Source organism: Schistocerca cancellata, unplaced genomic scaffold, assembly GCF_023864275.1.
Source record: "Schistocerca cancellata isolate TAMUIC-IGC-003103 unplaced genomic scaffold, iqSchCanc2.1 HiC_scaffold_411, whole genome shotgun sequence".
Lineage (NCBI taxonomy): Eukaryota > Metazoa > Arthropoda > Insecta > Orthoptera > Acrididae > Schistocerca > Schistocerca cancellata.
The window spans coordinates 414,128-431,406 of record NW_026046428.1 but is presented as its reverse complement, the minus strand read 5'-3'; the positions used below and the strand labels follow the sequence as shown (position 1 = coordinate 431,406).

General features: G+C 53.5%; 40 non-coding genes across 40 annotated transcripts; 8 read left to right on the top strand and 32 right to left on the bottom strand.

The window, feature by feature from the left end:
• Positions 1-21: 21 nt before the first annotated feature.
• Trnag-ucc (transfer RNA glycine (anticodon UCC)) lies at positions 22-93 on the top strand. Its single transcript has one exon. It is a non-coding gene; the product is annotated as a tRNA-Gly (tRNA).
• A 276-nt stretch (positions 94-369) lies between these two features.
• Positions 370-451, bottom strand: Trnas-aga (transfer RNA serine (anticodon AGA)). Its single transcript has one exon. It is a non-coding gene; the product is annotated as a tRNA-Ser (tRNA).
• A 139-nt stretch (positions 452-590) lies between these two features.
• On the bottom strand, positions 591-663 carry Trnak-uuu (transfer RNA lysine (anticodon UUU)). Its single transcript has one exon. It is a non-coding gene; the product is annotated as a tRNA-Lys (tRNA).
• Positions 664-959: 296 nt separating this feature from the next.
• Trnae-uuc (transfer RNA glutamic acid (anticodon UUC)) lies at positions 960-1,031 on the bottom strand. The gene has a single exon. It is a non-coding gene; the product is annotated as a tRNA-Glu (tRNA).
• A 322-nt stretch (positions 1,032-1,353) lies between these two features.
• Positions 1,354-1,426, bottom strand: Trnam-cau (transfer RNA methionine (anticodon CAU)). Its single transcript has one exon. It is a non-coding gene; the product is annotated as a tRNA-Met (tRNA).
• Positions 1,427-2,241: 815 nt separating this feature from the next.
• On the top strand, positions 2,242-2,313 carry Trnag-ucc (transfer RNA glycine (anticodon UCC)). Its single transcript has one exon. It is a non-coding gene; the product is annotated as a tRNA-Gly (tRNA).
• A 276-nt stretch (positions 2,314-2,589) lies between these two features.
• On the bottom strand, positions 2,590-2,671 carry Trnas-aga (transfer RNA serine (anticodon AGA)). Its single transcript has one exon. It is a non-coding gene; the product is annotated as a tRNA-Ser (tRNA).
• A 139-nt stretch (positions 2,672-2,810) lies between these two features.
• On the bottom strand, positions 2,811-2,883 carry Trnak-uuu (transfer RNA lysine (anticodon UUU)). Its single transcript has one exon. It is a non-coding gene; the product is annotated as a tRNA-Lys (tRNA).
• Positions 2,884-3,179: 296 nt separating this feature from the next.
• Trnae-uuc (transfer RNA glutamic acid (anticodon UUC)) lies at positions 3,180-3,251 on the bottom strand. The gene has a single exon. It is a non-coding gene; the product is annotated as a tRNA-Glu (tRNA).
• A 322-nt stretch (positions 3,252-3,573) lies between these two features.
• Trnam-cau (transfer RNA methionine (anticodon CAU)) lies at positions 3,574-3,646 on the bottom strand. Its single transcript has one exon. It is a non-coding gene; the product is annotated as a tRNA-Met (tRNA).
• An 815-nt stretch (positions 3,647-4,461) lies between these two features.
• On the top strand, positions 4,462-4,533 carry Trnag-ucc (transfer RNA glycine (anticodon UCC)). Its single transcript has one exon. It is a non-coding gene; the product is annotated as a tRNA-Gly (tRNA).
• A 276-nt stretch (positions 4,534-4,809) lies between these two features.
• On the bottom strand, positions 4,810-4,891 carry Trnas-aga (transfer RNA serine (anticodon AGA)). Its single transcript has one exon. It is a non-coding gene; the product is annotated as a tRNA-Ser (tRNA).
• Positions 4,892-5,030: 139 nt separating this feature from the next.
• Positions 5,031-5,103, bottom strand: Trnak-uuu (transfer RNA lysine (anticodon UUU)). Its single transcript has one exon. It is a non-coding gene; the product is annotated as a tRNA-Lys (tRNA).
• A 296-nt stretch (positions 5,104-5,399) lies between these two features.
• Positions 5,400-5,471, bottom strand: Trnae-uuc (transfer RNA glutamic acid (anticodon UUC)). Its single transcript has one exon. It is a non-coding gene; the product is annotated as a tRNA-Glu (tRNA).
• Positions 5,472-5,793: 322 nt separating this feature from the next.
• On the bottom strand, positions 5,794-5,866 carry Trnam-cau (transfer RNA methionine (anticodon CAU)). Its single transcript has one exon. It is a non-coding gene; the product is annotated as a tRNA-Met (tRNA).
• An 815-nt stretch (positions 5,867-6,681) lies between these two features.
• Positions 6,682-6,753, top strand: Trnag-ucc (transfer RNA glycine (anticodon UCC)). The gene has a single exon. It is a non-coding gene; the product is annotated as a tRNA-Gly (tRNA).
• A 276-nt stretch (positions 6,754-7,029) lies between these two features.
• On the bottom strand, positions 7,030-7,111 carry Trnas-aga (transfer RNA serine (anticodon AGA)). The gene has a single exon. It is a non-coding gene; the product is annotated as a tRNA-Ser (tRNA).
• Positions 7,112-7,250: 139 nt separating this feature from the next.
• Trnak-uuu (transfer RNA lysine (anticodon UUU)) lies at positions 7,251-7,323 on the bottom strand. Its single transcript has one exon. It is a non-coding gene; the product is annotated as a tRNA-Lys (tRNA).
• A 296-nt stretch (positions 7,324-7,619) lies between these two features.
• Positions 7,620-7,691, bottom strand: Trnae-uuc (transfer RNA glutamic acid (anticodon UUC)). The gene has a single exon. It is a non-coding gene; the product is annotated as a tRNA-Glu (tRNA).
• A 322-nt stretch (positions 7,692-8,013) lies between these two features.
• On the bottom strand, positions 8,014-8,086 carry Trnam-cau (transfer RNA methionine (anticodon CAU)). The gene has a single exon. It is a non-coding gene; the product is annotated as a tRNA-Met (tRNA).
• Positions 8,087-8,901: 815 nt separating this feature from the next.
• Trnag-ucc (transfer RNA glycine (anticodon UCC)) lies at positions 8,902-8,973 on the top strand. Its single transcript has one exon. It is a non-coding gene; the product is annotated as a tRNA-Gly (tRNA).
• A 276-nt stretch (positions 8,974-9,249) lies between these two features.
• Positions 9,250-9,331, bottom strand: Trnas-aga (transfer RNA serine (anticodon AGA)). Its single transcript has one exon. It is a non-coding gene; the product is annotated as a tRNA-Ser (tRNA).
• Positions 9,332-9,470: 139 nt separating this feature from the next.
• Trnak-uuu (transfer RNA lysine (anticodon UUU)) lies at positions 9,471-9,543 on the bottom strand. The gene has a single exon. It is a non-coding gene; the product is annotated as a tRNA-Lys (tRNA).
• Positions 9,544-9,839: 296 nt separating this feature from the next.
• On the bottom strand, positions 9,840-9,911 carry Trnae-uuc (transfer RNA glutamic acid (anticodon UUC)). The gene has a single exon. It is a non-coding gene; the product is annotated as a tRNA-Glu (tRNA).
• Positions 9,912-10,233: 322 nt separating this feature from the next.
• Trnam-cau (transfer RNA methionine (anticodon CAU)) lies at positions 10,234-10,306 on the bottom strand. Its single transcript has one exon. It is a non-coding gene; the product is annotated as a tRNA-Met (tRNA).
• An 815-nt stretch (positions 10,307-11,121) lies between these two features.
• Positions 11,122-11,193, top strand: Trnag-ucc (transfer RNA glycine (anticodon UCC)). Its single transcript has one exon. It is a non-coding gene; the product is annotated as a tRNA-Gly (tRNA).
• A 276-nt stretch (positions 11,194-11,469) lies between these two features.
• Trnas-aga (transfer RNA serine (anticodon AGA)) lies at positions 11,470-11,551 on the bottom strand. Its single transcript has one exon. It is a non-coding gene; the product is annotated as a tRNA-Ser (tRNA).
• A 139-nt stretch (positions 11,552-11,690) lies between these two features.
• Trnak-uuu (transfer RNA lysine (anticodon UUU)) lies at positions 11,691-11,763 on the bottom strand. Its single transcript has one exon. It is a non-coding gene; the product is annotated as a tRNA-Lys (tRNA).
• Positions 11,764-12,059: 296 nt separating this feature from the next.
• On the bottom strand, positions 12,060-12,131 carry Trnae-uuc (transfer RNA glutamic acid (anticodon UUC)). Its single transcript has one exon. It is a non-coding gene; the product is annotated as a tRNA-Glu (tRNA).
• A 322-nt stretch (positions 12,132-12,453) lies between these two features.
• Positions 12,454-12,526, bottom strand: Trnam-cau (transfer RNA methionine (anticodon CAU)). Its single transcript has one exon. It is a non-coding gene; the product is annotated as a tRNA-Met (tRNA).
• Positions 12,527-13,341: 815 nt separating this feature from the next.
• Trnag-ucc (transfer RNA glycine (anticodon UCC)) lies at positions 13,342-13,413 on the top strand. The gene has a single exon. It is a non-coding gene; the product is annotated as a tRNA-Gly (tRNA).
• Positions 13,414-13,689: 276 nt separating this feature from the next.
• Trnas-aga (transfer RNA serine (anticodon AGA)) lies at positions 13,690-13,771 on the bottom strand. Its single transcript has one exon. It is a non-coding gene; the product is annotated as a tRNA-Ser (tRNA).
• Positions 13,772-13,910: 139 nt separating this feature from the next.
• On the bottom strand, positions 13,911-13,983 carry Trnak-uuu (transfer RNA lysine (anticodon UUU)). The gene has a single exon. It is a non-coding gene; the product is annotated as a tRNA-Lys (tRNA).
• Positions 13,984-14,279: 296 nt separating this feature from the next.
• Trnae-uuc (transfer RNA glutamic acid (anticodon UUC)) lies at positions 14,280-14,351 on the bottom strand. The gene has a single exon. It is a non-coding gene; the product is annotated as a tRNA-Glu (tRNA).
• A 322-nt stretch (positions 14,352-14,673) lies between these two features.
• On the bottom strand, positions 14,674-14,746 carry Trnam-cau (transfer RNA methionine (anticodon CAU)). Its single transcript has one exon. It is a non-coding gene; the product is annotated as a tRNA-Met (tRNA).
• An 815-nt stretch (positions 14,747-15,561) lies between these two features.
• Positions 15,562-15,633, top strand: Trnag-ucc (transfer RNA glycine (anticodon UCC)). The gene has a single exon. It is a non-coding gene; the product is annotated as a tRNA-Gly (tRNA).
• Positions 15,634-15,909: 276 nt separating this feature from the next.
• On the bottom strand, positions 15,910-15,991 carry Trnas-aga (transfer RNA serine (anticodon AGA)). The gene has a single exon. It is a non-coding gene; the product is annotated as a tRNA-Ser (tRNA).
• A 139-nt stretch (positions 15,992-16,130) lies between these two features.
• Positions 16,131-16,203, bottom strand: Trnak-uuu (transfer RNA lysine (anticodon UUU)). The gene has a single exon. It is a non-coding gene; the product is annotated as a tRNA-Lys (tRNA).
• A 296-nt stretch (positions 16,204-16,499) lies between these two features.
• Positions 16,500-16,571, bottom strand: Trnae-uuc (transfer RNA glutamic acid (anticodon UUC)). The gene has a single exon. It is a non-coding gene; the product is annotated as a tRNA-Glu (tRNA).
• A 322-nt stretch (positions 16,572-16,893) lies between these two features.
• On the bottom strand, positions 16,894-16,966 carry Trnam-cau (transfer RNA methionine (anticodon CAU)). The gene has a single exon. It is a non-coding gene; the product is annotated as a tRNA-Met (tRNA).
• Positions 16,967-17,279: the final 313 nt, after the last annotated feature.

Here is a 17,279-nt window from a genome sequence, read left to right as displayed (position 1 = left end):
GGCGTTGCGAGCAGCGGCTGTGCGGTGGTAGTGTAATGGTGAGCATAGTTGCCTTCCGAGCAGTTGAGCCGCGTTCGATTCCCGGCCACCGCAACGGGCGCAAATCTATGCGTATGAGTATGTGAGCCACGTGCTGTTGAATTAACGTTTTCTTTCCGTCGTCGCTCCACGCAGGCCATCCTGTAGTATGTCCCGACTTGTCCCGACTTTGCTCGGCTGACGCGAAAGCTGACGCTTGGAATTCGCCCTTATCAAAAGGACAGGCGCTATAAACGACTGTGAGAGGTGAGGTGTAGCGAGGTACCAAAACGACAGGCAAACTGCGAAATTTTCTGCTCTCTCTTCTGAAACAAAAAATAAAAAAACCGACGCAGTCGGTAGGACTCGAACCTACGCTCCCAGAGGGAATCTGATTTCTAGTCAGACGCCTTAACCACTCGGCCACGACTGCTCGTAGCTAAAGCTTCCCTCGAATCGTGAAAAATGCAACCGGTCTGCGCAGAATGTTGACAGGAAACGAACTCGGTGCACTGATTACGGCAGGGCTACCAGCGCTACGAGACGAGCCATTACGGAAGCGTTAAAATCTTCGCCCGAACAGGGATTCGAACCCTGGACACTTAGGTTAAAAGCCTAATGCTCTACCGACTGAGCTATCCGGGCTCACGCTTGTTGTGCATGGAGCGACTGCAAGCAATGTGAATAACTGGAACGCGTGTGTAGGCGTACTACGGTAATTGCTGGCTTCTGGCGCAACTGGCGACTTCACCGACTTCCCACTGACGCTGGTAGCACCCCAACAGCGGACCAGTGCCTCTTCTCCCTTTATCCCGGTGCTGACAGTAATTGCATCCTGTGCCTGCTTCCCCCGATTACGTTCGGTTGAAGCTCCGGAAGGAGGGCGACAAACGAAGGTTGGAAGGCCAAAAGATGGAGGGTCGTGTGCGCAAAAACTTCCCTTCCGGTACCGGGAATCGAACCCGGGCCTCCTGGGTGAAAGCCAGGTATCCTAGCCACTAGACCACACCGGATTTGCTCGAGAAACGTGAGATTTACTCCCTCTCTTCTCGCATTTCGTGCTCAATCCGGACTCAGTGTTGTTCTCTGTTTGCGAGCATTTTTGCGCGTGCAGACTGGCATGGCGCACAGCTCGAAACTGTCTATTCATTGCTGTTTGCATCATATTTCACTCATAACAGGGGAGGAGAATGATCAAAGTTGTACCTTGCCATAATTGGAAGTAAACATTGTGACGCTGAGGCGTGGACTCCTTGTGGATAACAAACGACAATTAAGTTCGTTCGCTAGCAATAGCAACGCCGTTAATTCAGCCGTGATGTACAGCAAATTAAATGCCCCGGGTGAGGATCGAACTCACGACCTTAAGATTATGAGACTTACGCGCTACCTACTGCGCTACCGAGGCTCGTTGCAACCATCATCCCAGGAATCTTGGTAAGTCTCACATATTAGAGATAGACAGTTTGCGCTTTCTCAGGAATCTGTTGTGTCGCTACGCGTGCTTTCCCGACTTGCTAGAGTAAACTGCTGCCGCAGCTTTTTTAACGACGGAAAGCAGCACTGCCTGAGGTTACAGTACATCGCCCTTGCGGCACCTGAACACAGCGGCCTGTAGGGCCAGGCCGACGCTGGAGTTCAGTAACAGCACGCGGCCGTCCAAGTAGGGTCTCTTGCGTGCTGCATGTTTGGTTCTTCTCACAGCGAATCCTGCTATACATTCCTGAGGCTGGCGCACCTCAAGCGAGCAATCGGCGCGGCAGCACTATAGCGAGAACAGCAAAACGATGCATCGGCCGGGAATCGAAGCCGGGCCGCCCGCGTGGTAGTCGAACAACCTACCACTTTTTTAGTTGTTGTTCTCATTTTGTTAGTTGCATTTGTTGGGGGCGGACGTCCGATGACGTCCGTGCTTCCCGAGCATATTCCCGAGCAGCTGTCTGCAGGGAAAGTGGGATTGCCACCCAGCGACGTCGGATACAACCGAAAAAAGTGCTACACACGCGGAGTCCCCCACTACACTGCCTCAAAGCGACCGCTCGTCACTATTGCGTGAGTAACGTTGCGGCCGCGGCGACGAGCCTTGCCCAAAGACGCAGCGTGCGTGGAGGCGCTGCCCGAATGCACCCTCCTACCTCGTAAAGCGTCTACAGCTACTATCACCGTGGGCCACTGCCGGCGGGCGGGAAGCCGACACAGCGCGGCGTTGCGAGCAGCGGCTGTGCGGTGGTAGTGTAATGGTGAGCATAGTTGCCTTCCGAGCAGTTGAGCCGCGTTCGATTCCCGGCCACCGCAACGGGCGCAAATCTATGCGTATGAGTATGTGAGCCACGTGCTGTTGAATTAACGTTTTCTTTCCGTCGTCGCTCCACGCAGGCCATCCTGTAGTATGTCCCGACTTGTCCCGACTTTGCTCGGCTGACGCGAAAGCTGACGCTTGGAATTCGCCCTTATCAAAAGGACAGGCGCTATAAACGACTGTGAGAGGTGAGGTGTAGCGAGGTACCAAAACGACAGGCAAACTGCGAAATTTTCTGCTCTCTCTTCTGAAACAAAAAATAAAAAAACCGACGCAGTCGGTAGGACTCGAACCTACGCTCCCACAGGGAATCTGATTTCTAGTCAGACGCCTTAACCACTCGGCCACGACTGCTCGTAGCTAAAGCTTCCCTCGAATCGTGAAAAATGCAACCGGTCTGCGCAGAATGTTGACAGGAAACGAACTCGGTGCACTGATTACGGCAGGGCTACCAGCGCTACGAGACGAGCCATTACGGAAGCGTTAAAATCTTCGCCCGAACAGGGATTCGAACCCTGGACACTTAGGTTAAAAGCCTAATGCTCTACCGACTGAGCTATCCGGGCTCACGCTTGTTGTGCATGGAGCGACTGCAAGCAATGTGAATAACTGGAACGCGTGTGTAGGCGTACTACGGTAATTGCTGGCTTCTGGCGCAACTGGCGACTTCACCGACTTCCCACTGACGCTGGTAGCACCCCAACAGCGGACCAGTGCCTCTTCTCCCTTTATCCCGGTGCTGACAGTAATTGCATCCTGTGCCTGCTTCCCCCGATTACGTTCGGTTGAAGCTCCGGAAAGAGGGCGACAAACGAAGGTTGGAAGGCCAAAAGATGGAGGGTCGTGTGCGCAAAAACTTCCCTTCCGGTACCGGGAATCGAACCCGGGCCTCCTGGGTGAAAGCCAGGTATCCTAGCCACTAGACCACACCGGATTTGCTCGAGAAACGTGAGATTTACTCCCTCTCTTCTCGCATTTCGTGCTCAATCCGGACTCAGTGTTGTTCTCTGTTTGCGAGCATTTTTGCGCGTGCAGACTGGCATGGCGCACAGCTCGAAACTGTCTATTCATTGCTGTTTGCATCATATTTCACTCATAACAGGGGAGGAGAATGATCAAAGTTGTACCTTGCCATAATTGGAAGTAAACATTGTGACGCTGAGGCGTGGACTCCTTGTGGATAACAAACGACAATTAAGTTCGTTCGCTAGCAATAGCAACGCCGTTAATTCAGCCGTGATGTACAGCAAATTAAATACCCCGGGTGAGGATCGAACTCACGACCTTAAGATTATGAGACTTACGCGCTACCTACTGCGCTACCGAGGCTCGTTGCAACCATCATCCCAGGAATCTTGGTAAGTCTCACATATTAGAGATAGACAGTTTGCGCTTTCTCAGGAATCTGTTGTGTCGCTACGCGTGCTTTCCCGACTTGCTAGAGTAAACTGCTGCCGCAGCTTTTTTAACGACGGAAAGCAGCACTGCCTGAGGTTACAGTACATCGCCCTTGCGGCACCTGAACACAGCGGCCTGTAGGGCCAGGCCGACGCTGGAGTTCAGTAACAGCACGCGGCCGTCCAAGTAGGGTCTCTTGCGTGCTGCATGTTTGGTTCTTCTCACAGCGAATCCTGCTATACATTCCTGAGGCTGGCGCACCTCAAGCGAGCAATCGGCGCGGCAGCACTATAGCGAGAACAGCAAAACGATGCATCGGCCGGGAATCGAAGCCGGGCCGCCCGCGTGGTAGTCGAACAACCTACCACTTTTTTAGTTGTTGTTCTCATTTTGTTAGTTGCATTTGTTGGGGGCGGACGTCCGATGACGTCCGTGCTTCCCGAGCATATTCCCGAGCAGCTGTCTGCAGGGAAAGTGGGATTGCCACTCAGCGACGTCGGATACAACCGAAAAAAGTGCTACACACGCGGAGTCCCCCACTACACTGCCTCAAAGCGACCGCTCGTCACTATTGTGTGAGTAACGTTGCGGCCGCGGCGACGAGCCTTGCCCAAAGACGCAGCGTGCGTGGAGGCGCTGCCCGAATGCACCCTCCTACCTCGTAAAGCGTCTACAGCTACTATCACCGTGGGCCACTGCCGGCGGGCGGGAAGCCGACACAGCGCGGCGTTGCGAGCAGCGGCTGTGCGGTGGTAGTGTAATGGTGAGCATAGTTGCCTTCCGAGCAGTTGAGCCGCGTTCGATTCCCGGCCACCGCAACGGGCGCAAATCTATGCGTATGAGTATGTGAGCCACGTGCTGTTGAATTAACGTTTTCTTTCCGTCGTCGCTCCACGCAGGCCATCCTGTAGTATGTCCCGACTTGTCCCGACTTTGCTCGGCTGACGCGAAAGCTGACGCTTGGAATTCGCCCTTATCAAAAGGACAGGCGCTATAAACGACTGTGAGAGGTGAGGTGTAGCGAGGTACCAAAACGACAGGCAAACTGCGAAATTTTCTGCTCTCTCTTCTGAAACAAAAAATAAAAAAACCGACGCAGTCGGTAGGACTCGAACCTACGCTCCCACAGGGAATCTGATTTCTAGTCAGACGCCTTAACCACTCGGCCACGACTGCTCGTAGCTAAAGCTTCCCTCGAATCGTGAAAAATGCAACCGGTCTGCGCAGAATGTTGACAGGAAACGAACTCGGTGCACTGATTACGGCAGGGCTACCAGCGCTACGAGACGAGCCATTACGGAAGCGTTAAAATCTTCGCCCGAACAGGGATTCGAACCCTGGACACTTAGGTTAAAAGCCTAATGCTCTACCGACTGAGCTATCCGGGCTCACGCTTGTTGTGCATGGAGCGACTGCAAGCAATGTGAATAACTGGAACGCGTGTGTAGGCGTACTACGGTAATTGCTGGCTTCTGGCGCAACTGGCGACTTCACCGACTTCCCACTGACGCTGGTAGCACCCCAACAGCGGACCAGTGCCTCTTCTCCCTTTATCCCGGTGCTGACAGTAATTGCATCCTGTGCCTGCTTCCCCCGATTACGTTCGGTTGAAGCTCCGGAAAGAGGGCGACAAACGAAGGTTGGAAGGCCAAAAGATGGAGGGTCGTGTGCGCAAAAACTTCCCTTCCGGTACCGGGAATCGAACCCGGGCCTCCTGGGTGAAAGCCAGGTATCCTAGCCACTAGACCACACCGGATTTGCTCGAGAAACGTGAGATTTACTCCCTCTCTTCTCGCATTTCGTGCTCAATCCGGACTCAGTGTTGTTCTCTGTTTGCGAGCATTTTTGCGCGTGCAGACTGGCATGGCGCACAGCTCGAAACTGTCTATTCATTGCTGTTTGCATCATATTTCACTCATAACAGGGGAGGAGAATGATCAAAGTTGTACCTTGCCATAATTGGAAGTAAACATTGTGACGCTGAGGCGTGGACTCCTTGTGGATAACAAACGACAATTAAGTTCGTTCGCTAGCAATAGCAACGCCGTTAATTCAGCCGTGATGTACAGCAAATTAAATACCCCGGGTGAGGATCGAACTCACGACCTTAAGATTATGAGACTTACGCGCTACCTACTGCGCTACCGAGGCTCGTTGCAACCATCATCCCAGGAATCTTGGTAAGTCTCACATATTAGAGATAGACAGTTTGCGCTTTCTCAGGAATCTGTTGTGTCGCTACGCGTGCTTTCCCGACTTGCTAGAGTAAACTGCTGCCGCAGCTTTTTTAACGACGGAAAGCAGCACTGCCTGAGGTTACAGTACATCGCCCTTGCGGCACCTGAACACAGCGGCCTGTAGGGCCAGGCCGACGCTGGAGTTCAGTAACAGCACGCGGCCGTCCAAGTAGGGTCTCTTGCGTGCTGCATGTTTGGTTCTTCTCACAGCGAATCCTGCTATACATTCCTGAGGCTGGCGCACCTCAAGCGAGCAATCGGCGCGGCAGCACTATAGCGAGAACAGCAAAACGATGCATCGGCCGGGAATCGAAGCCGGGCCGCCCGCGTGGTAGTCGAACAACCTACCACTTTTTTAGTTGTTGTTCTCATTTTGTTAGTTGCATTTGTTGGGGGCGGACGTCCGATGACGTCCGTGCTTCCCGAGCATATTCCCGAGCAGCTGTCTGCAGGGAAAGTGGGATTGCCACCCAGCGACGTCGGATACAACCGAAAAAAGTGCTACACACGCGGAGTCCCCCACTACACTGCCTCAAAGCGACCGCTCGTCACTATTGTGTGAGTAACGTTGCGGCCGCGGCGACGAGCCTTGCCCAAAGACGCAGCGTGCGTGGAGGCGCTGCCCGAATGCACCCTCCTACCTCGTAAAGCGTCTACAGCTACTATCACCGTGGGCCACTGCCGGCGGGCGGGAAGCCGACACAGCGCGGCGTTGCGAGCAGCGGCTGTGCGGTGGTAGTGTAATGGTGAGCATAGTTGCCTTCCGAGCAGTTGAGCCGCGTTCGATTCCCGGCCACCGCAACGGGCGCAAATCTATGCGTATGAGTATGTGAGCCACGTGCTGTTGAATTAACGTTTTCTTTCCGTCGTCGCTCCACGCAGGCCATCCTGTAGTATGTCCCGACTTGTCCCGACTTTGCTCGGCTGACGCGAAAGCTGACGCTTGGAATTCGCCCTTATCAAAAGGACAGGCGCTATAAACGACTGTGAGAGGTGAGGTGTAGCGAGGTACCAAAACGACAGGCAAACTGCGAAATTTTCTGCTCTCTCTTCTGAAACAAAAAATAAAAAAACCGACGCAGTCGGTAGGACTCGAACCTACGCTCCCACAGGGAATCTGATTTCTAGTCAGACGCCTTAACCACTCGGCCACGACTGCTCGTAGCTAAAGCTTCCCTCGAATCGTGAAAAATGCAACCGGTCTGCGCAGAATGTTGACAGGAAACGAACTCGGTGCACTGATTACGGCAGGGCTACCAGCGCTACGAGACGAGCCATTACGGAAGCGTTAAAATCTTCGCCCGAACAGGGATTCGAACCCTGGACACTTAGGTTAAAAGCCTAATGCTCTACCGACTGAGCTATCCGGGCTCACGCTTGTTGTGCATGGAGCGACTGCAAGCAATGTGAATAACTGGAACGCGTGTGTAGGCGTACTACGGTAATTGCTGGCTTCTGGCGCAACTGGCGACTTCACCGACTTCCCACTGACGCTGGTAGCACCCCAACAGCGGACCAGTGCCTCTTCTCCCTTTATCCCGGTGCTGACAGTAATTGCATCCTGTGCCTGCTTCCCCCGATTACGTTCGGTTGAAGCTCCGGAAGGAGGGCGACAAACGAAGGTTGGAAGGCCAAAAGATGGAGGGTCGTGTGCGCAAAAACTTCCCTTCCGGTACCGGGAATCGAACCCGGGCCTCCTGGGTGAAAGCCAGGTATCCTAGCCACTAGACCACACCGGATTTGCTCGAGAAACGTGAGATTTACTCCCTCTCTTCTCGCATTTCGTGCTCAATCCGGACTCAGTGTTGTTCTCTGTTTGCGAGCATTTTTGCGCGTGCAGACTGGCATGGCGCACAGCTCGAAACTGTCTATTCATTGCTGTTTGCATCATATTTCACTCATAACAGGGGAGGAGAATGATCAAAGTTGTACCTTGCCATAATTGGAAGTAAACATTGTGACGCTGAGGCGTGGACTCCTTGTGGATAACAAACGACAATTAAGTTCGTTCGCTAGCAATAGCAACGCCGTTAATTCAGCCGTGATGTACAGCAAATTAAATGCCCCAGGTGAGGATCGAACTCACGACCTTAAGATTATGAGACTTACGCGCTACCTACTGCGCTACCGAGGCTCGTTGCAACCATCATCCCAGGAATCTTGGTAAGTCTCACATATTAGAGATAGACAGTTTGCGCTTTCTCAGGAATCTGTTGTGTCGCTACGCGTGCTTTCCCGACTTGCTAGAGTAAACTGCTGCCGCAGCTTTTTTAACGACGGAAAGCAGCACTGCCTGAGGTTACAGTACATCGCCCTTGCGGCACCTGAACACAGCGGCCTGTAGGGCCAGGCCGACGCTGGAGTTCAGTAACAGCACGCGGCCGTCCAAGTAGGGTCTCTTGCGTGCTGCATGTTTGGTTCTTCTCACAGCGAATCCTGCTATACATTCCTGAGGCTGGCGCACCTCAAGCGAGCAATCGGCGCGGCAGCACTATAGCGAGAACAGCAAAACGATGCATCGGCCGGGAATCGAAGCCGGGCCGCCCGCGTGGTAGTCGAACAACCTACCACTTTTTTAGTTGTTGTTCTCATTTTGTTAGTTGCATTTGTTGGGGGCGGACGTCCGATGACGTCCGTGCTTCCCGAGCATATTCCCGAGCAGCTGTCTGCAGGGAAAGTGGGATTGCCACCCAGCGACGTCGGATACAACCGAAAAAAGTGCTACACACGCGGAGTCCCCCACTACACTGCCTCAAAGCGACCGCTCGTCACTATTGTGTGAGTAACGTTGCGGCCGCGGCGACGAGCCTTGCCCAAAGACGCAGCGTGCGTGGAGGCGCTGCCCGAATGCACCCTCCTACCTCGTAAAGCGTCTACAGCTACTATCACCGTGGGCCACTGCCGGCGGGCGGGAAGCCGACACAGCGCGGCGTTGCGAGCAGCGGCTGTGCGGTGGTAGTGTAATGGTGAGCATAGTTGCCTTCCGAGCAGTTGAGCCGCGTTCGATTCCCGGCCACCGCAACGGGCGCAAATCTATGCGTATGAGTATGTGAGCCACGTGCTGTTGAATTAACGTTTTCTTTCCGTCGTCGCTCCACGCAGGCCATCCTGTAGTATGTCCCGACTTGTCCCGACTTTGCTCGGCTGACGCGAAAGCTGACGCTTGGAATTCGCCCTTATCAAAAGGACAGGCGCTATAAACGACTGTGAGAGGTGAGGTGTAGCGAGGTACCAAAACGACAGGCAAACTGCGAAATTTTCTGCTCTCTCTTCTGAAACAAAAAATAAAAAAACCGACGCAGTCGGTAGGACTCGAACCTACGCTCCCACAGGGAATCTGATTTCTAGTCAGACGCCTTAACCACTCGGCCACGACTGCTCGTAGCTAAAGCTTCCCTCGAATCGTGAAAAATGCAACCGGTCTGCGCAGAATGTTGACAGGAAACGAACTCGGTGCACTGATTACGGCAGGGCTACCAGCGCTACGAGACGAGCCATTACGGAAGCGTTAAAATCTTCGCCCGAACAGGGATTCGAACCCTGGACACTTAGGTTAAAAGCCTAATGCTCTACCGACTGAGCTATCCGGGCTCACGCTTGTTGTGCATGGAGCGACTGCAAGCAATGTGAATAACTGGAACGCGTGTGTAGGCGTACTACGGTAATTGCTGGCTTCTGGCGCAACTGGCGACTTCACCGACTTCCCACTGACGCTGGTAGCACCCCAACAGCGGACCAGTGCCTCTTCTCCCTTTATCCCGGTGCTGACAGTAATTGCATCCTGTGCCTGCTTCCCCCGATTACGTTCGGTTGAAGCTCCGGAAGGAGGGCGACAAACGAAGGTTGGAAGGCCAAAAGATGGAGGGTCGTGTGCGCAAAAACTTCCCTTCCGGTACCGGGAATCGAACCCGGGCCTCCTGGGTGAAAGCCAGGTATCCTAGCCACTAGACCACACCGGATTTGCTCGAGAAACGTGAGATTTACTCCCTCTCTTCTCGCATTTCGTGCTCAATCCGGACTCAGTGTTGTTCTCTGTTTGCGAGCATTTTTGCGCGTGCAGACTGGCATGGCGCACAGCTCGAAACTGTCTATTCATTGCTGTTTGCATCATATTTCACTCATAACAGGGGAGGAGAATGATCAAAGTTGTACCTTGCCATAATTGGAAGTAAACATTGTGACGCTGAGGCGTGGACTCCTTGTGGATAACAAACGACAATTAAGTTCGTTCGCTAGCAATAGCAACGCCGTTAATTCAGCCGTGATGTACAGCAAATTAAATGCCCCAGGTGAGGATCGAACTCACGACCTTAAGATTATGAGACTTACGCGCTACCTACTGCGCTACCGAGGCTCGTTGCAACCATCATCCCAGGAATCTTGGTAAGTCTCACATATTAGAGATAGACAGTTTGCGCTTTCTCAGGAATCTGTTGTGTCGCTACGCGTGCTTTCCCGACTTGCTAGAGTAAACTGCTGCCGCAGCTTTTTTAACGACGGAAAGCAGCACTGCCTGAGGTTACAGTACATCGCCCTTGCGGCACCTGAACACAGCGGCCTGTAGGGCCAGGCCGACGCTGGAGTTCAGTAACAGCACGCGGCCGTCCAAGTAGGGTCTCTTGCGTGCTGCATGTTTGGTTCTTCTCACAGCGAATCCTGCTATACATTCCTGAGGCTGGCGCACCTCAAGCGAGCAATCGGCGCGGCAGCACTATAGCGAGAACAGCAAAACGATGCATCGGCCGGGAATCGAAGCCGGGCCGCCCGCGTGGTAGTCGAACAACCTACCACTTTTTTAGTTGTTGTTCTCATTTTGTTAGTTGCATTTGTTGGGGGCGGACGTCCGATGACGTCCGTGCTTCCCGAGCATATTCCCGAGCAGCTGTCTGCAGGGAAAGTGGGATTGCCACCCAGCGACGTCGGATACAACCGAAAAAAGTGCTACACACGCGGAGTCCCCCACTACACTGCCTCAAAGCGACCGCTCGTCACTATTGTGTGAGTAACGTTGCGGCCGCGGCGACGAGCCTTGCCCAAAGACGCAGCGTGCGTGGAGGCGCTGCCCGAATGCACCCTCCTACCTCGTAAAGCGTCTACAGCTACTATCACCGTGGGCCACTGCCGGCGGGCGGGAAGCCGACACAGCGCGGCGTTGCGAGCAGCGGCTGTGCGGTGGTAGTGTAATGGTGAGCATAGTTGCCTTCCGAGCAGTTGAGCCGCGTTCGATTCCCGGCCACCGCAACGGGCGCAAATCTATGCGTATGAGTATGTGAGCCACGTGCTGTTGAATTAACGTTTTCTTTCCGTCGTCGCTCCACGCAGGCCATCCTGTAGTATGTCCCGACTTGTCCCGACTTTGCTCGGCTGACGCGAAAGCTGACGCTTGGAATTCGCCCTTATCAAAAGGACAGGCGCTATAAACGACTGTGAGAGGTGAGGTGTAGCGAGGTACCAAAACGACAGGCAAACTGCGAAATTTTCTGCTCTCTCTTCTGAAACAAAAAATAAAAAAACCGACGCAGTCGGTAGGACTCGAACCTACGCTCCCAGAGGGAATCTGATTTCTAGTCAGACGCCTTAACCACTCGGCCACGACTGCTCGTAGCTAAAGCTTCCCTCGAATCGTGAAAAATGCAACCGGTCTGCGCAGAATGTTGACAGGAAACGAACTCGGTGCACTGATTACGGCAGGGCTACCAGCGCTACGAGACGAGCCATTACGGAAGCGTTAAAATCTTCGCCCGAACAGGGATTCGAACCCTGGACACTTAGGTTAAAAGCCTAATGCTCTACCGACTGAGCTATCCGGGCTCACGCTTGTTGTGCATGGAGCGACTGCAAGCAATGTGAATAACTGGAACGCGTGTGTAGGCGTACTACGGTAATTGCTGGCTTCTGGCGCAACTGGCGACTTCACCGACTTCCCACTGACGCTGGTAGCACCCCAACAGCGGACCAGTGCCTCTTCTCCCTTTATCCCGGTGCTGACAGTAATTGCATCCTGTGCCTGCTTCCCCCGATTACGTTCGGTTGAAGCTCCGGAAGGAGGGCGACAAACGAAGGTTGGAAGGCCAAAAGATGGAGGGTCGTGTGCGCAAAAACTTCCCTTCCGGTACCGGGAATCGAACCCGGGCCTCCTGGGTGAAAGCCAGGTATCCTAGCCACTAGACCACACCGGATTTGCTCGAGAAACGTGAGATTTACTCCCTCTCTTCTCGCATTTCGTGCTCAATCCGGACTCAGTGTTGTTCTCTGTTTGCGAGCATTTTTGCGCGTGCAGACTGGCATGGCGCACAGCTCGAAACTGTCTATTCATTGCTGTTTGCATCATATTTCACTCATAACAGGGGAGGAGAATGATCAAAGTTGTACCTTGCCATAATTGGAAGTAAACATTGTGACGCTGAGGCGTGGACTCCTTGTGGATAACAAACGACAATTAAGTTCGTTCGCTAGCAATAGCAACGCCGTTAATTCAGCCGTGATGTACAGCAAATTAAATGCCCCAGGTGAGGATCGAACTCACGACCTTAAGATTATGAGACTTACGCGCTACCTACTGCGCTACCGAGGCTCGTTGCAACCATCATCCCAGGAATCTTGGTAAGTCTCACATATTAGAGATAGACAGTTTGCGCTTTCTCAGGAATCTGTTGTGTCGCTACGCGTGCTTTCCCGACTTGCTAGAGTAAACTGCTGCCGCAGCTTTTTTAACGACGGAAAGCAGCACTGCCTGAGGTTACAGTACATCGCCCTTGCGGCACCTGAACACAGCGGCCTGTAGGGCCAGGCCGACGCTGGAGTTCAGTAACAGCACGCGGCCGTCCAAGTAGGGTCTCTTGCGTGCTGCATGTTTGGTTCTTCTCACAGCGAATCCTGCTATACATTCCTGAGGCTGGCGCACCTCAAGCGAGCAATCGGCGCGGCAGCACTATAGCGAGAACAGCAAAACGATGCATCGGCCGGGAATCGAAGCCGGGCCGCCCGCGTGGTAGTCGAACAACCTACCACTTTTTTAGTTGTTGTTCTCATTTTGTTAGTTGCATTTGTTGGGGGCGGACGTCCGATGACGTCCGTGCTTCCCGAGCATATTCCCGAGCAGCTGTCTGCAGGGAAAGTGGGATTGCCACCCAGCGACGTCGGATACAACCGAAAAAAGTGCTACACACGCGGAGTCCCCCACTACACTGCCTCAAAGCGACCGCTCGTCACTATTGTGTGAGTAACGTTGCGGCCGCGGCGACGAGCCTTGCCCAAAGACGCAGCGTGCGTGGAGGCGCTGCCCGAATGCACCCTCCTACCTCGTAAAGCGTCTACAGCTACTATCACCGTGGGCCACTGCCGGCGGGCGGGAAGCCGACACAGCGCGGCGTTGCGAGCAGCGGCTGTGCGGTGGTAGTGTAATGGTGAGCATAGTTGCCTTCCGAGCAGTTGAGCCGCGTTCGATTCCCGGCCACCGCAACGGGCGCAAATCTATGCGTATGAGTATGTGAGCCACGTGCTGTTGAATTAACGTTTTCTTTCCGTCGTCGCTCCACGCAGGCCATCCTGTAGTATGTCCCGACTTGTCCCGACTTTGCTCGGCTGACGCGAAAGCTGACGCTTGGAATTCGCCCTTATCAAAAGGACAGGCGCTATAAACGACTGTGAGAGGTGAGGTGTAGCGAGGTACCAAAACGACAGGCAAACTGCGAAATTTTCTGCTCTCTCTTCTGAAACAAAAAATAAAAAAACCGACGCAGTCGGTAGGACTCGAACCTACGCTCCCAGAGGGAATCTGATTTCTAGTCAGACGCCTTAACCACTCGGCCACGACTGCTCGTAGCTAAAGCTTCCCTCGAATCTTGAAAAATGCAACCGGTCTGCGCAGAATGTTGACAGGAAACGAACTCGGTGCACTGATTACGGCAGGGCTACCAGCGCTACGAGACGAGCCATTACGGAAGCGTTAAAATCTTCGCCCGAACAGGGATTCGAACCCTGGACACTTAGGTTAAAAGCCTAATGCTCTACCGACTGAGCTATCCGGGCTCACGCTTGTTGTGCATGGAGCGACTGCAAGCAATGTGAATAACTGGAACGCGTGTGTAGGCGTACTACGGTAATTGCTGGCTTCTGGCGCAACTGGCGACTTCACCGACTTCCCACTGACGCTGGTAGCACCCCAACAGCGGACCAGTGCCTCTTCTCCCTTTATCCCGGTGCTGACAGTAATTGCATCCTGTGCCTGCTTCCCCCGATTACGTTCGGTTGAAGCTCCGGAAGGAGGGCGACAAACGAAGGTTGGAAGGCCAAAAGATGGAGGGTCGTGTGCGCAAAAACTTCCCTTCCGGTACCGGGAATCGAACCCGGGCCTCCTGGGTGAAAGCCAGGTATCCTAGCCACTAGACCACACCGGATTTGCTCGAGAAACGTGAGATTTACTCCCTCTCTTCTCGCATTTCGTGCTCAATCCGGACTCAGTGTTGTTCTCTGTTTGCGAGCATTTTTGCGCGTGCAGACTGGCATGGCGCACAGCTCGAAACTGTCTATTCATTGCTGTTTGCATCATATTTCACTCATAACAGGGGAGGAGAATGATCAAAGTTGTACCTTGCCATAATTGGAAGTAAACATTGTGACGCTGAGGCGTGGACTCCTTGTGGATAACAAACGACAATTAAGTTCGTTCGCTAGCAATAGCAACGCCGTTAATTCAGCCGTGATGTACAGCAAATTAAATGCCCCGGGTGAGGATCGAACTCACGACCTTAAGATTATGAGACTTACGCGCTACCTACTGCGCTACCGAGGCTCGTTGCAACCATCATCCCAGGAATCTTGGTAAGTCTCACATATTAGAGATAGACAGTTTGCGCTTTCTCAGGAATCTGTTGTGTCGCTACGCGTGCTTTCCCGACTTGCTAGAGTAAACTGCTGCCGCAGCTTTTTTAACGACGGAAAGCAGCACTGCCTGAGGTTACAGTACATCGCCCTTGCGGCACCTGAACACAGCGGCCTGTAGGGCCAGGCCGACGCTGGAGTTCAGTAACAGCACGCGGCCGTCCAAGTAGGGTCTCTTGCGTGCTGCATGTTTGGTTCTTCTCACAGCGAATCCTGCTATACATTCCTGAGGCTGGCGCACCTCAAGCGAGCAATCGGCGCGGCAGCACTATAGCGAGAACAGCAAAACGATGCATCGGCCGGGAATCGAAGCCGGGCCGCCCGCGTGGTAGTCGAACAACCTACCACTTTTTTAGTTGTTGTTCTCATTTTGTTAGTTGCATTTGTTGGGGGCGGACGTCCGATGACGTCCGTGCTTCCCGAGCATATTCCCGAGCAGCTGTCTGCAGGGAAAGTGGGATTGCCACCCAGCGACGTCGGATACAACCGAAAAAAGTGCTACACACGCGGAGTCCCCCACTACACTGCCTCAAAGCGACCGCTCGTCACTATTGTGTGAGTAACGTTGCGGCCGCGGCGACGAGCCTTGCCCAAAGACGCAGCGTGCGTGGAGGCGCTGCCCGAATGCACCCTCCTACCTCGTAAAGCGTCTACAGCTACTATCACCGTGGGCCACTGCCGGCGGGCGGGAAGCCGACACAGCGCGGCGTTGCGAGCAGCGGCTGTGCGGTGGTAGTGTAATGGTGAGCATAGTTGCCTTCCGAGCAGTTGAGCCGCGTTCGATTCCCGGCCACCGCAACGGGCGCAAATCTATGCGTATGAGTATGTGAGCCACGTGCTGTTGAATTAACGTTTTCTTTCCGTCGTCGCTCCACGCAGGCCATCCTGCAGTATGTCCCGACTTGTCCCGACTTTGCTCGGCTGACGCGAAAGCTGACGCTTGGAATTCGCCCTTATCAAAAGGACAGGCGCTATAAACGACTGTGAGAGGTGAGGTGTAGCGAGGTACCAAAACGACAGGCAAACTGCGAAATTTTCTGCTCTCTCTTCTGAAACAAAAAATAAAAAAACCGACGCAGTCGGTAGGACTCGAACCTACGCTCCCACAGGGAATCTGATTTCTAGTCAGACGCCTTAACCACTCGGCCACGACTGCTCGTAGCTAAAGCTTCCCTCGAATCGTGAAAAATGCAACCGGTCTGCGCAGAATGTTGACAGGAAACGAACTCGGTGCACTGATTACGGCAGGGCTACCAGCGCTACGAGACGAGCCATTACGGAAGCGTTAAAATCTTCGCCCGAACAGGGATTCGAACCCTGGACACTTAGGTTAAAAGCCTAATGCTCTACCGACTGAGCTATCCGGGCTCACGCTTGTTGTGCATGGAGCGACTGCAAGCAATGTGAATAACTGGAACGCGTGTGTAGGCGTACTACGGTAATTGCTGGCTTCTGGCGCAACTGGCGACTTCACCGACTTCCCACTGACGCTGGTAGCACCCCAACAGCGGACCAGTGCCTCTTCTCCCTTTATCCCGGTGCTGACAGTAATTGCATCCTGTGCCTGCTTCCCCCGATTACGTTCGGTTGAAGCTCCGGAAGGAGGGCGACAAACGAAGGTTGGAAGGCCAAAAGATGGAGGGTCGTGTGCGCAAAAACTTCCCTTCCGGTACCGGGAATCGAACCCGGGCCTCCTGGGTGAAAGCCAGGTATCCTAGCCACTAGACCACACCGGATTTGCTCGAGAAACGTGAGATTTACTCCCTCTCTTCTCGCATTTCGTGCTCAATCCGGACTCAGTGTTGTTCTCTGTTTGCGAGCATTTTTGCGCGTGCAGACTGGCATGGCGCACAGCTCGAAACTGTCTATTCATTGCTGTTTGCATCATATTTCACTCATAACAGGGGAGGAGAATGATCAAAGTTGTACCTTGCCATAATTGGAAGTAAACATTGTGACGCTGAGGCGTGGACTCCTTGTGGATAACAAACGACAATTAAGTTCGTTCGCTAGCAATAGCAACGCCGTTAATTCAGCCGTGATGTACAGCAAATTAAATGCCCCGGGTGAGGATCGAACTCACGACCTTAAGATTATGAGACTTACGCGCTACCTACTGCGCTACCGAGGCTCGTTGCAACCATCATCCCAGGAATCTTGGTAAGTCTCACATATTAGAGATAGACAGTTTGCGCTTTCTCAGGAATCTGTTGTGTCGCTACGCGTGCTTTCCCGACTTGCTAGAGTAAACTGCTGCCGCAGCTTTTTTAACGACGGAAAGCAGCACTGCCTGAGGTTACAGTACATCGCCCTTGCGGCACCTGAACACAGCGGCCTGTAGGGCCAGGCCGACGCTGGAGTTCAGTAACAGCACGCGGCCGTCCAAGTAGGGTCTCTTGCGTGCTGCATGTTTGGTTCTTCTCACAGCGAATCCTGCTATACAT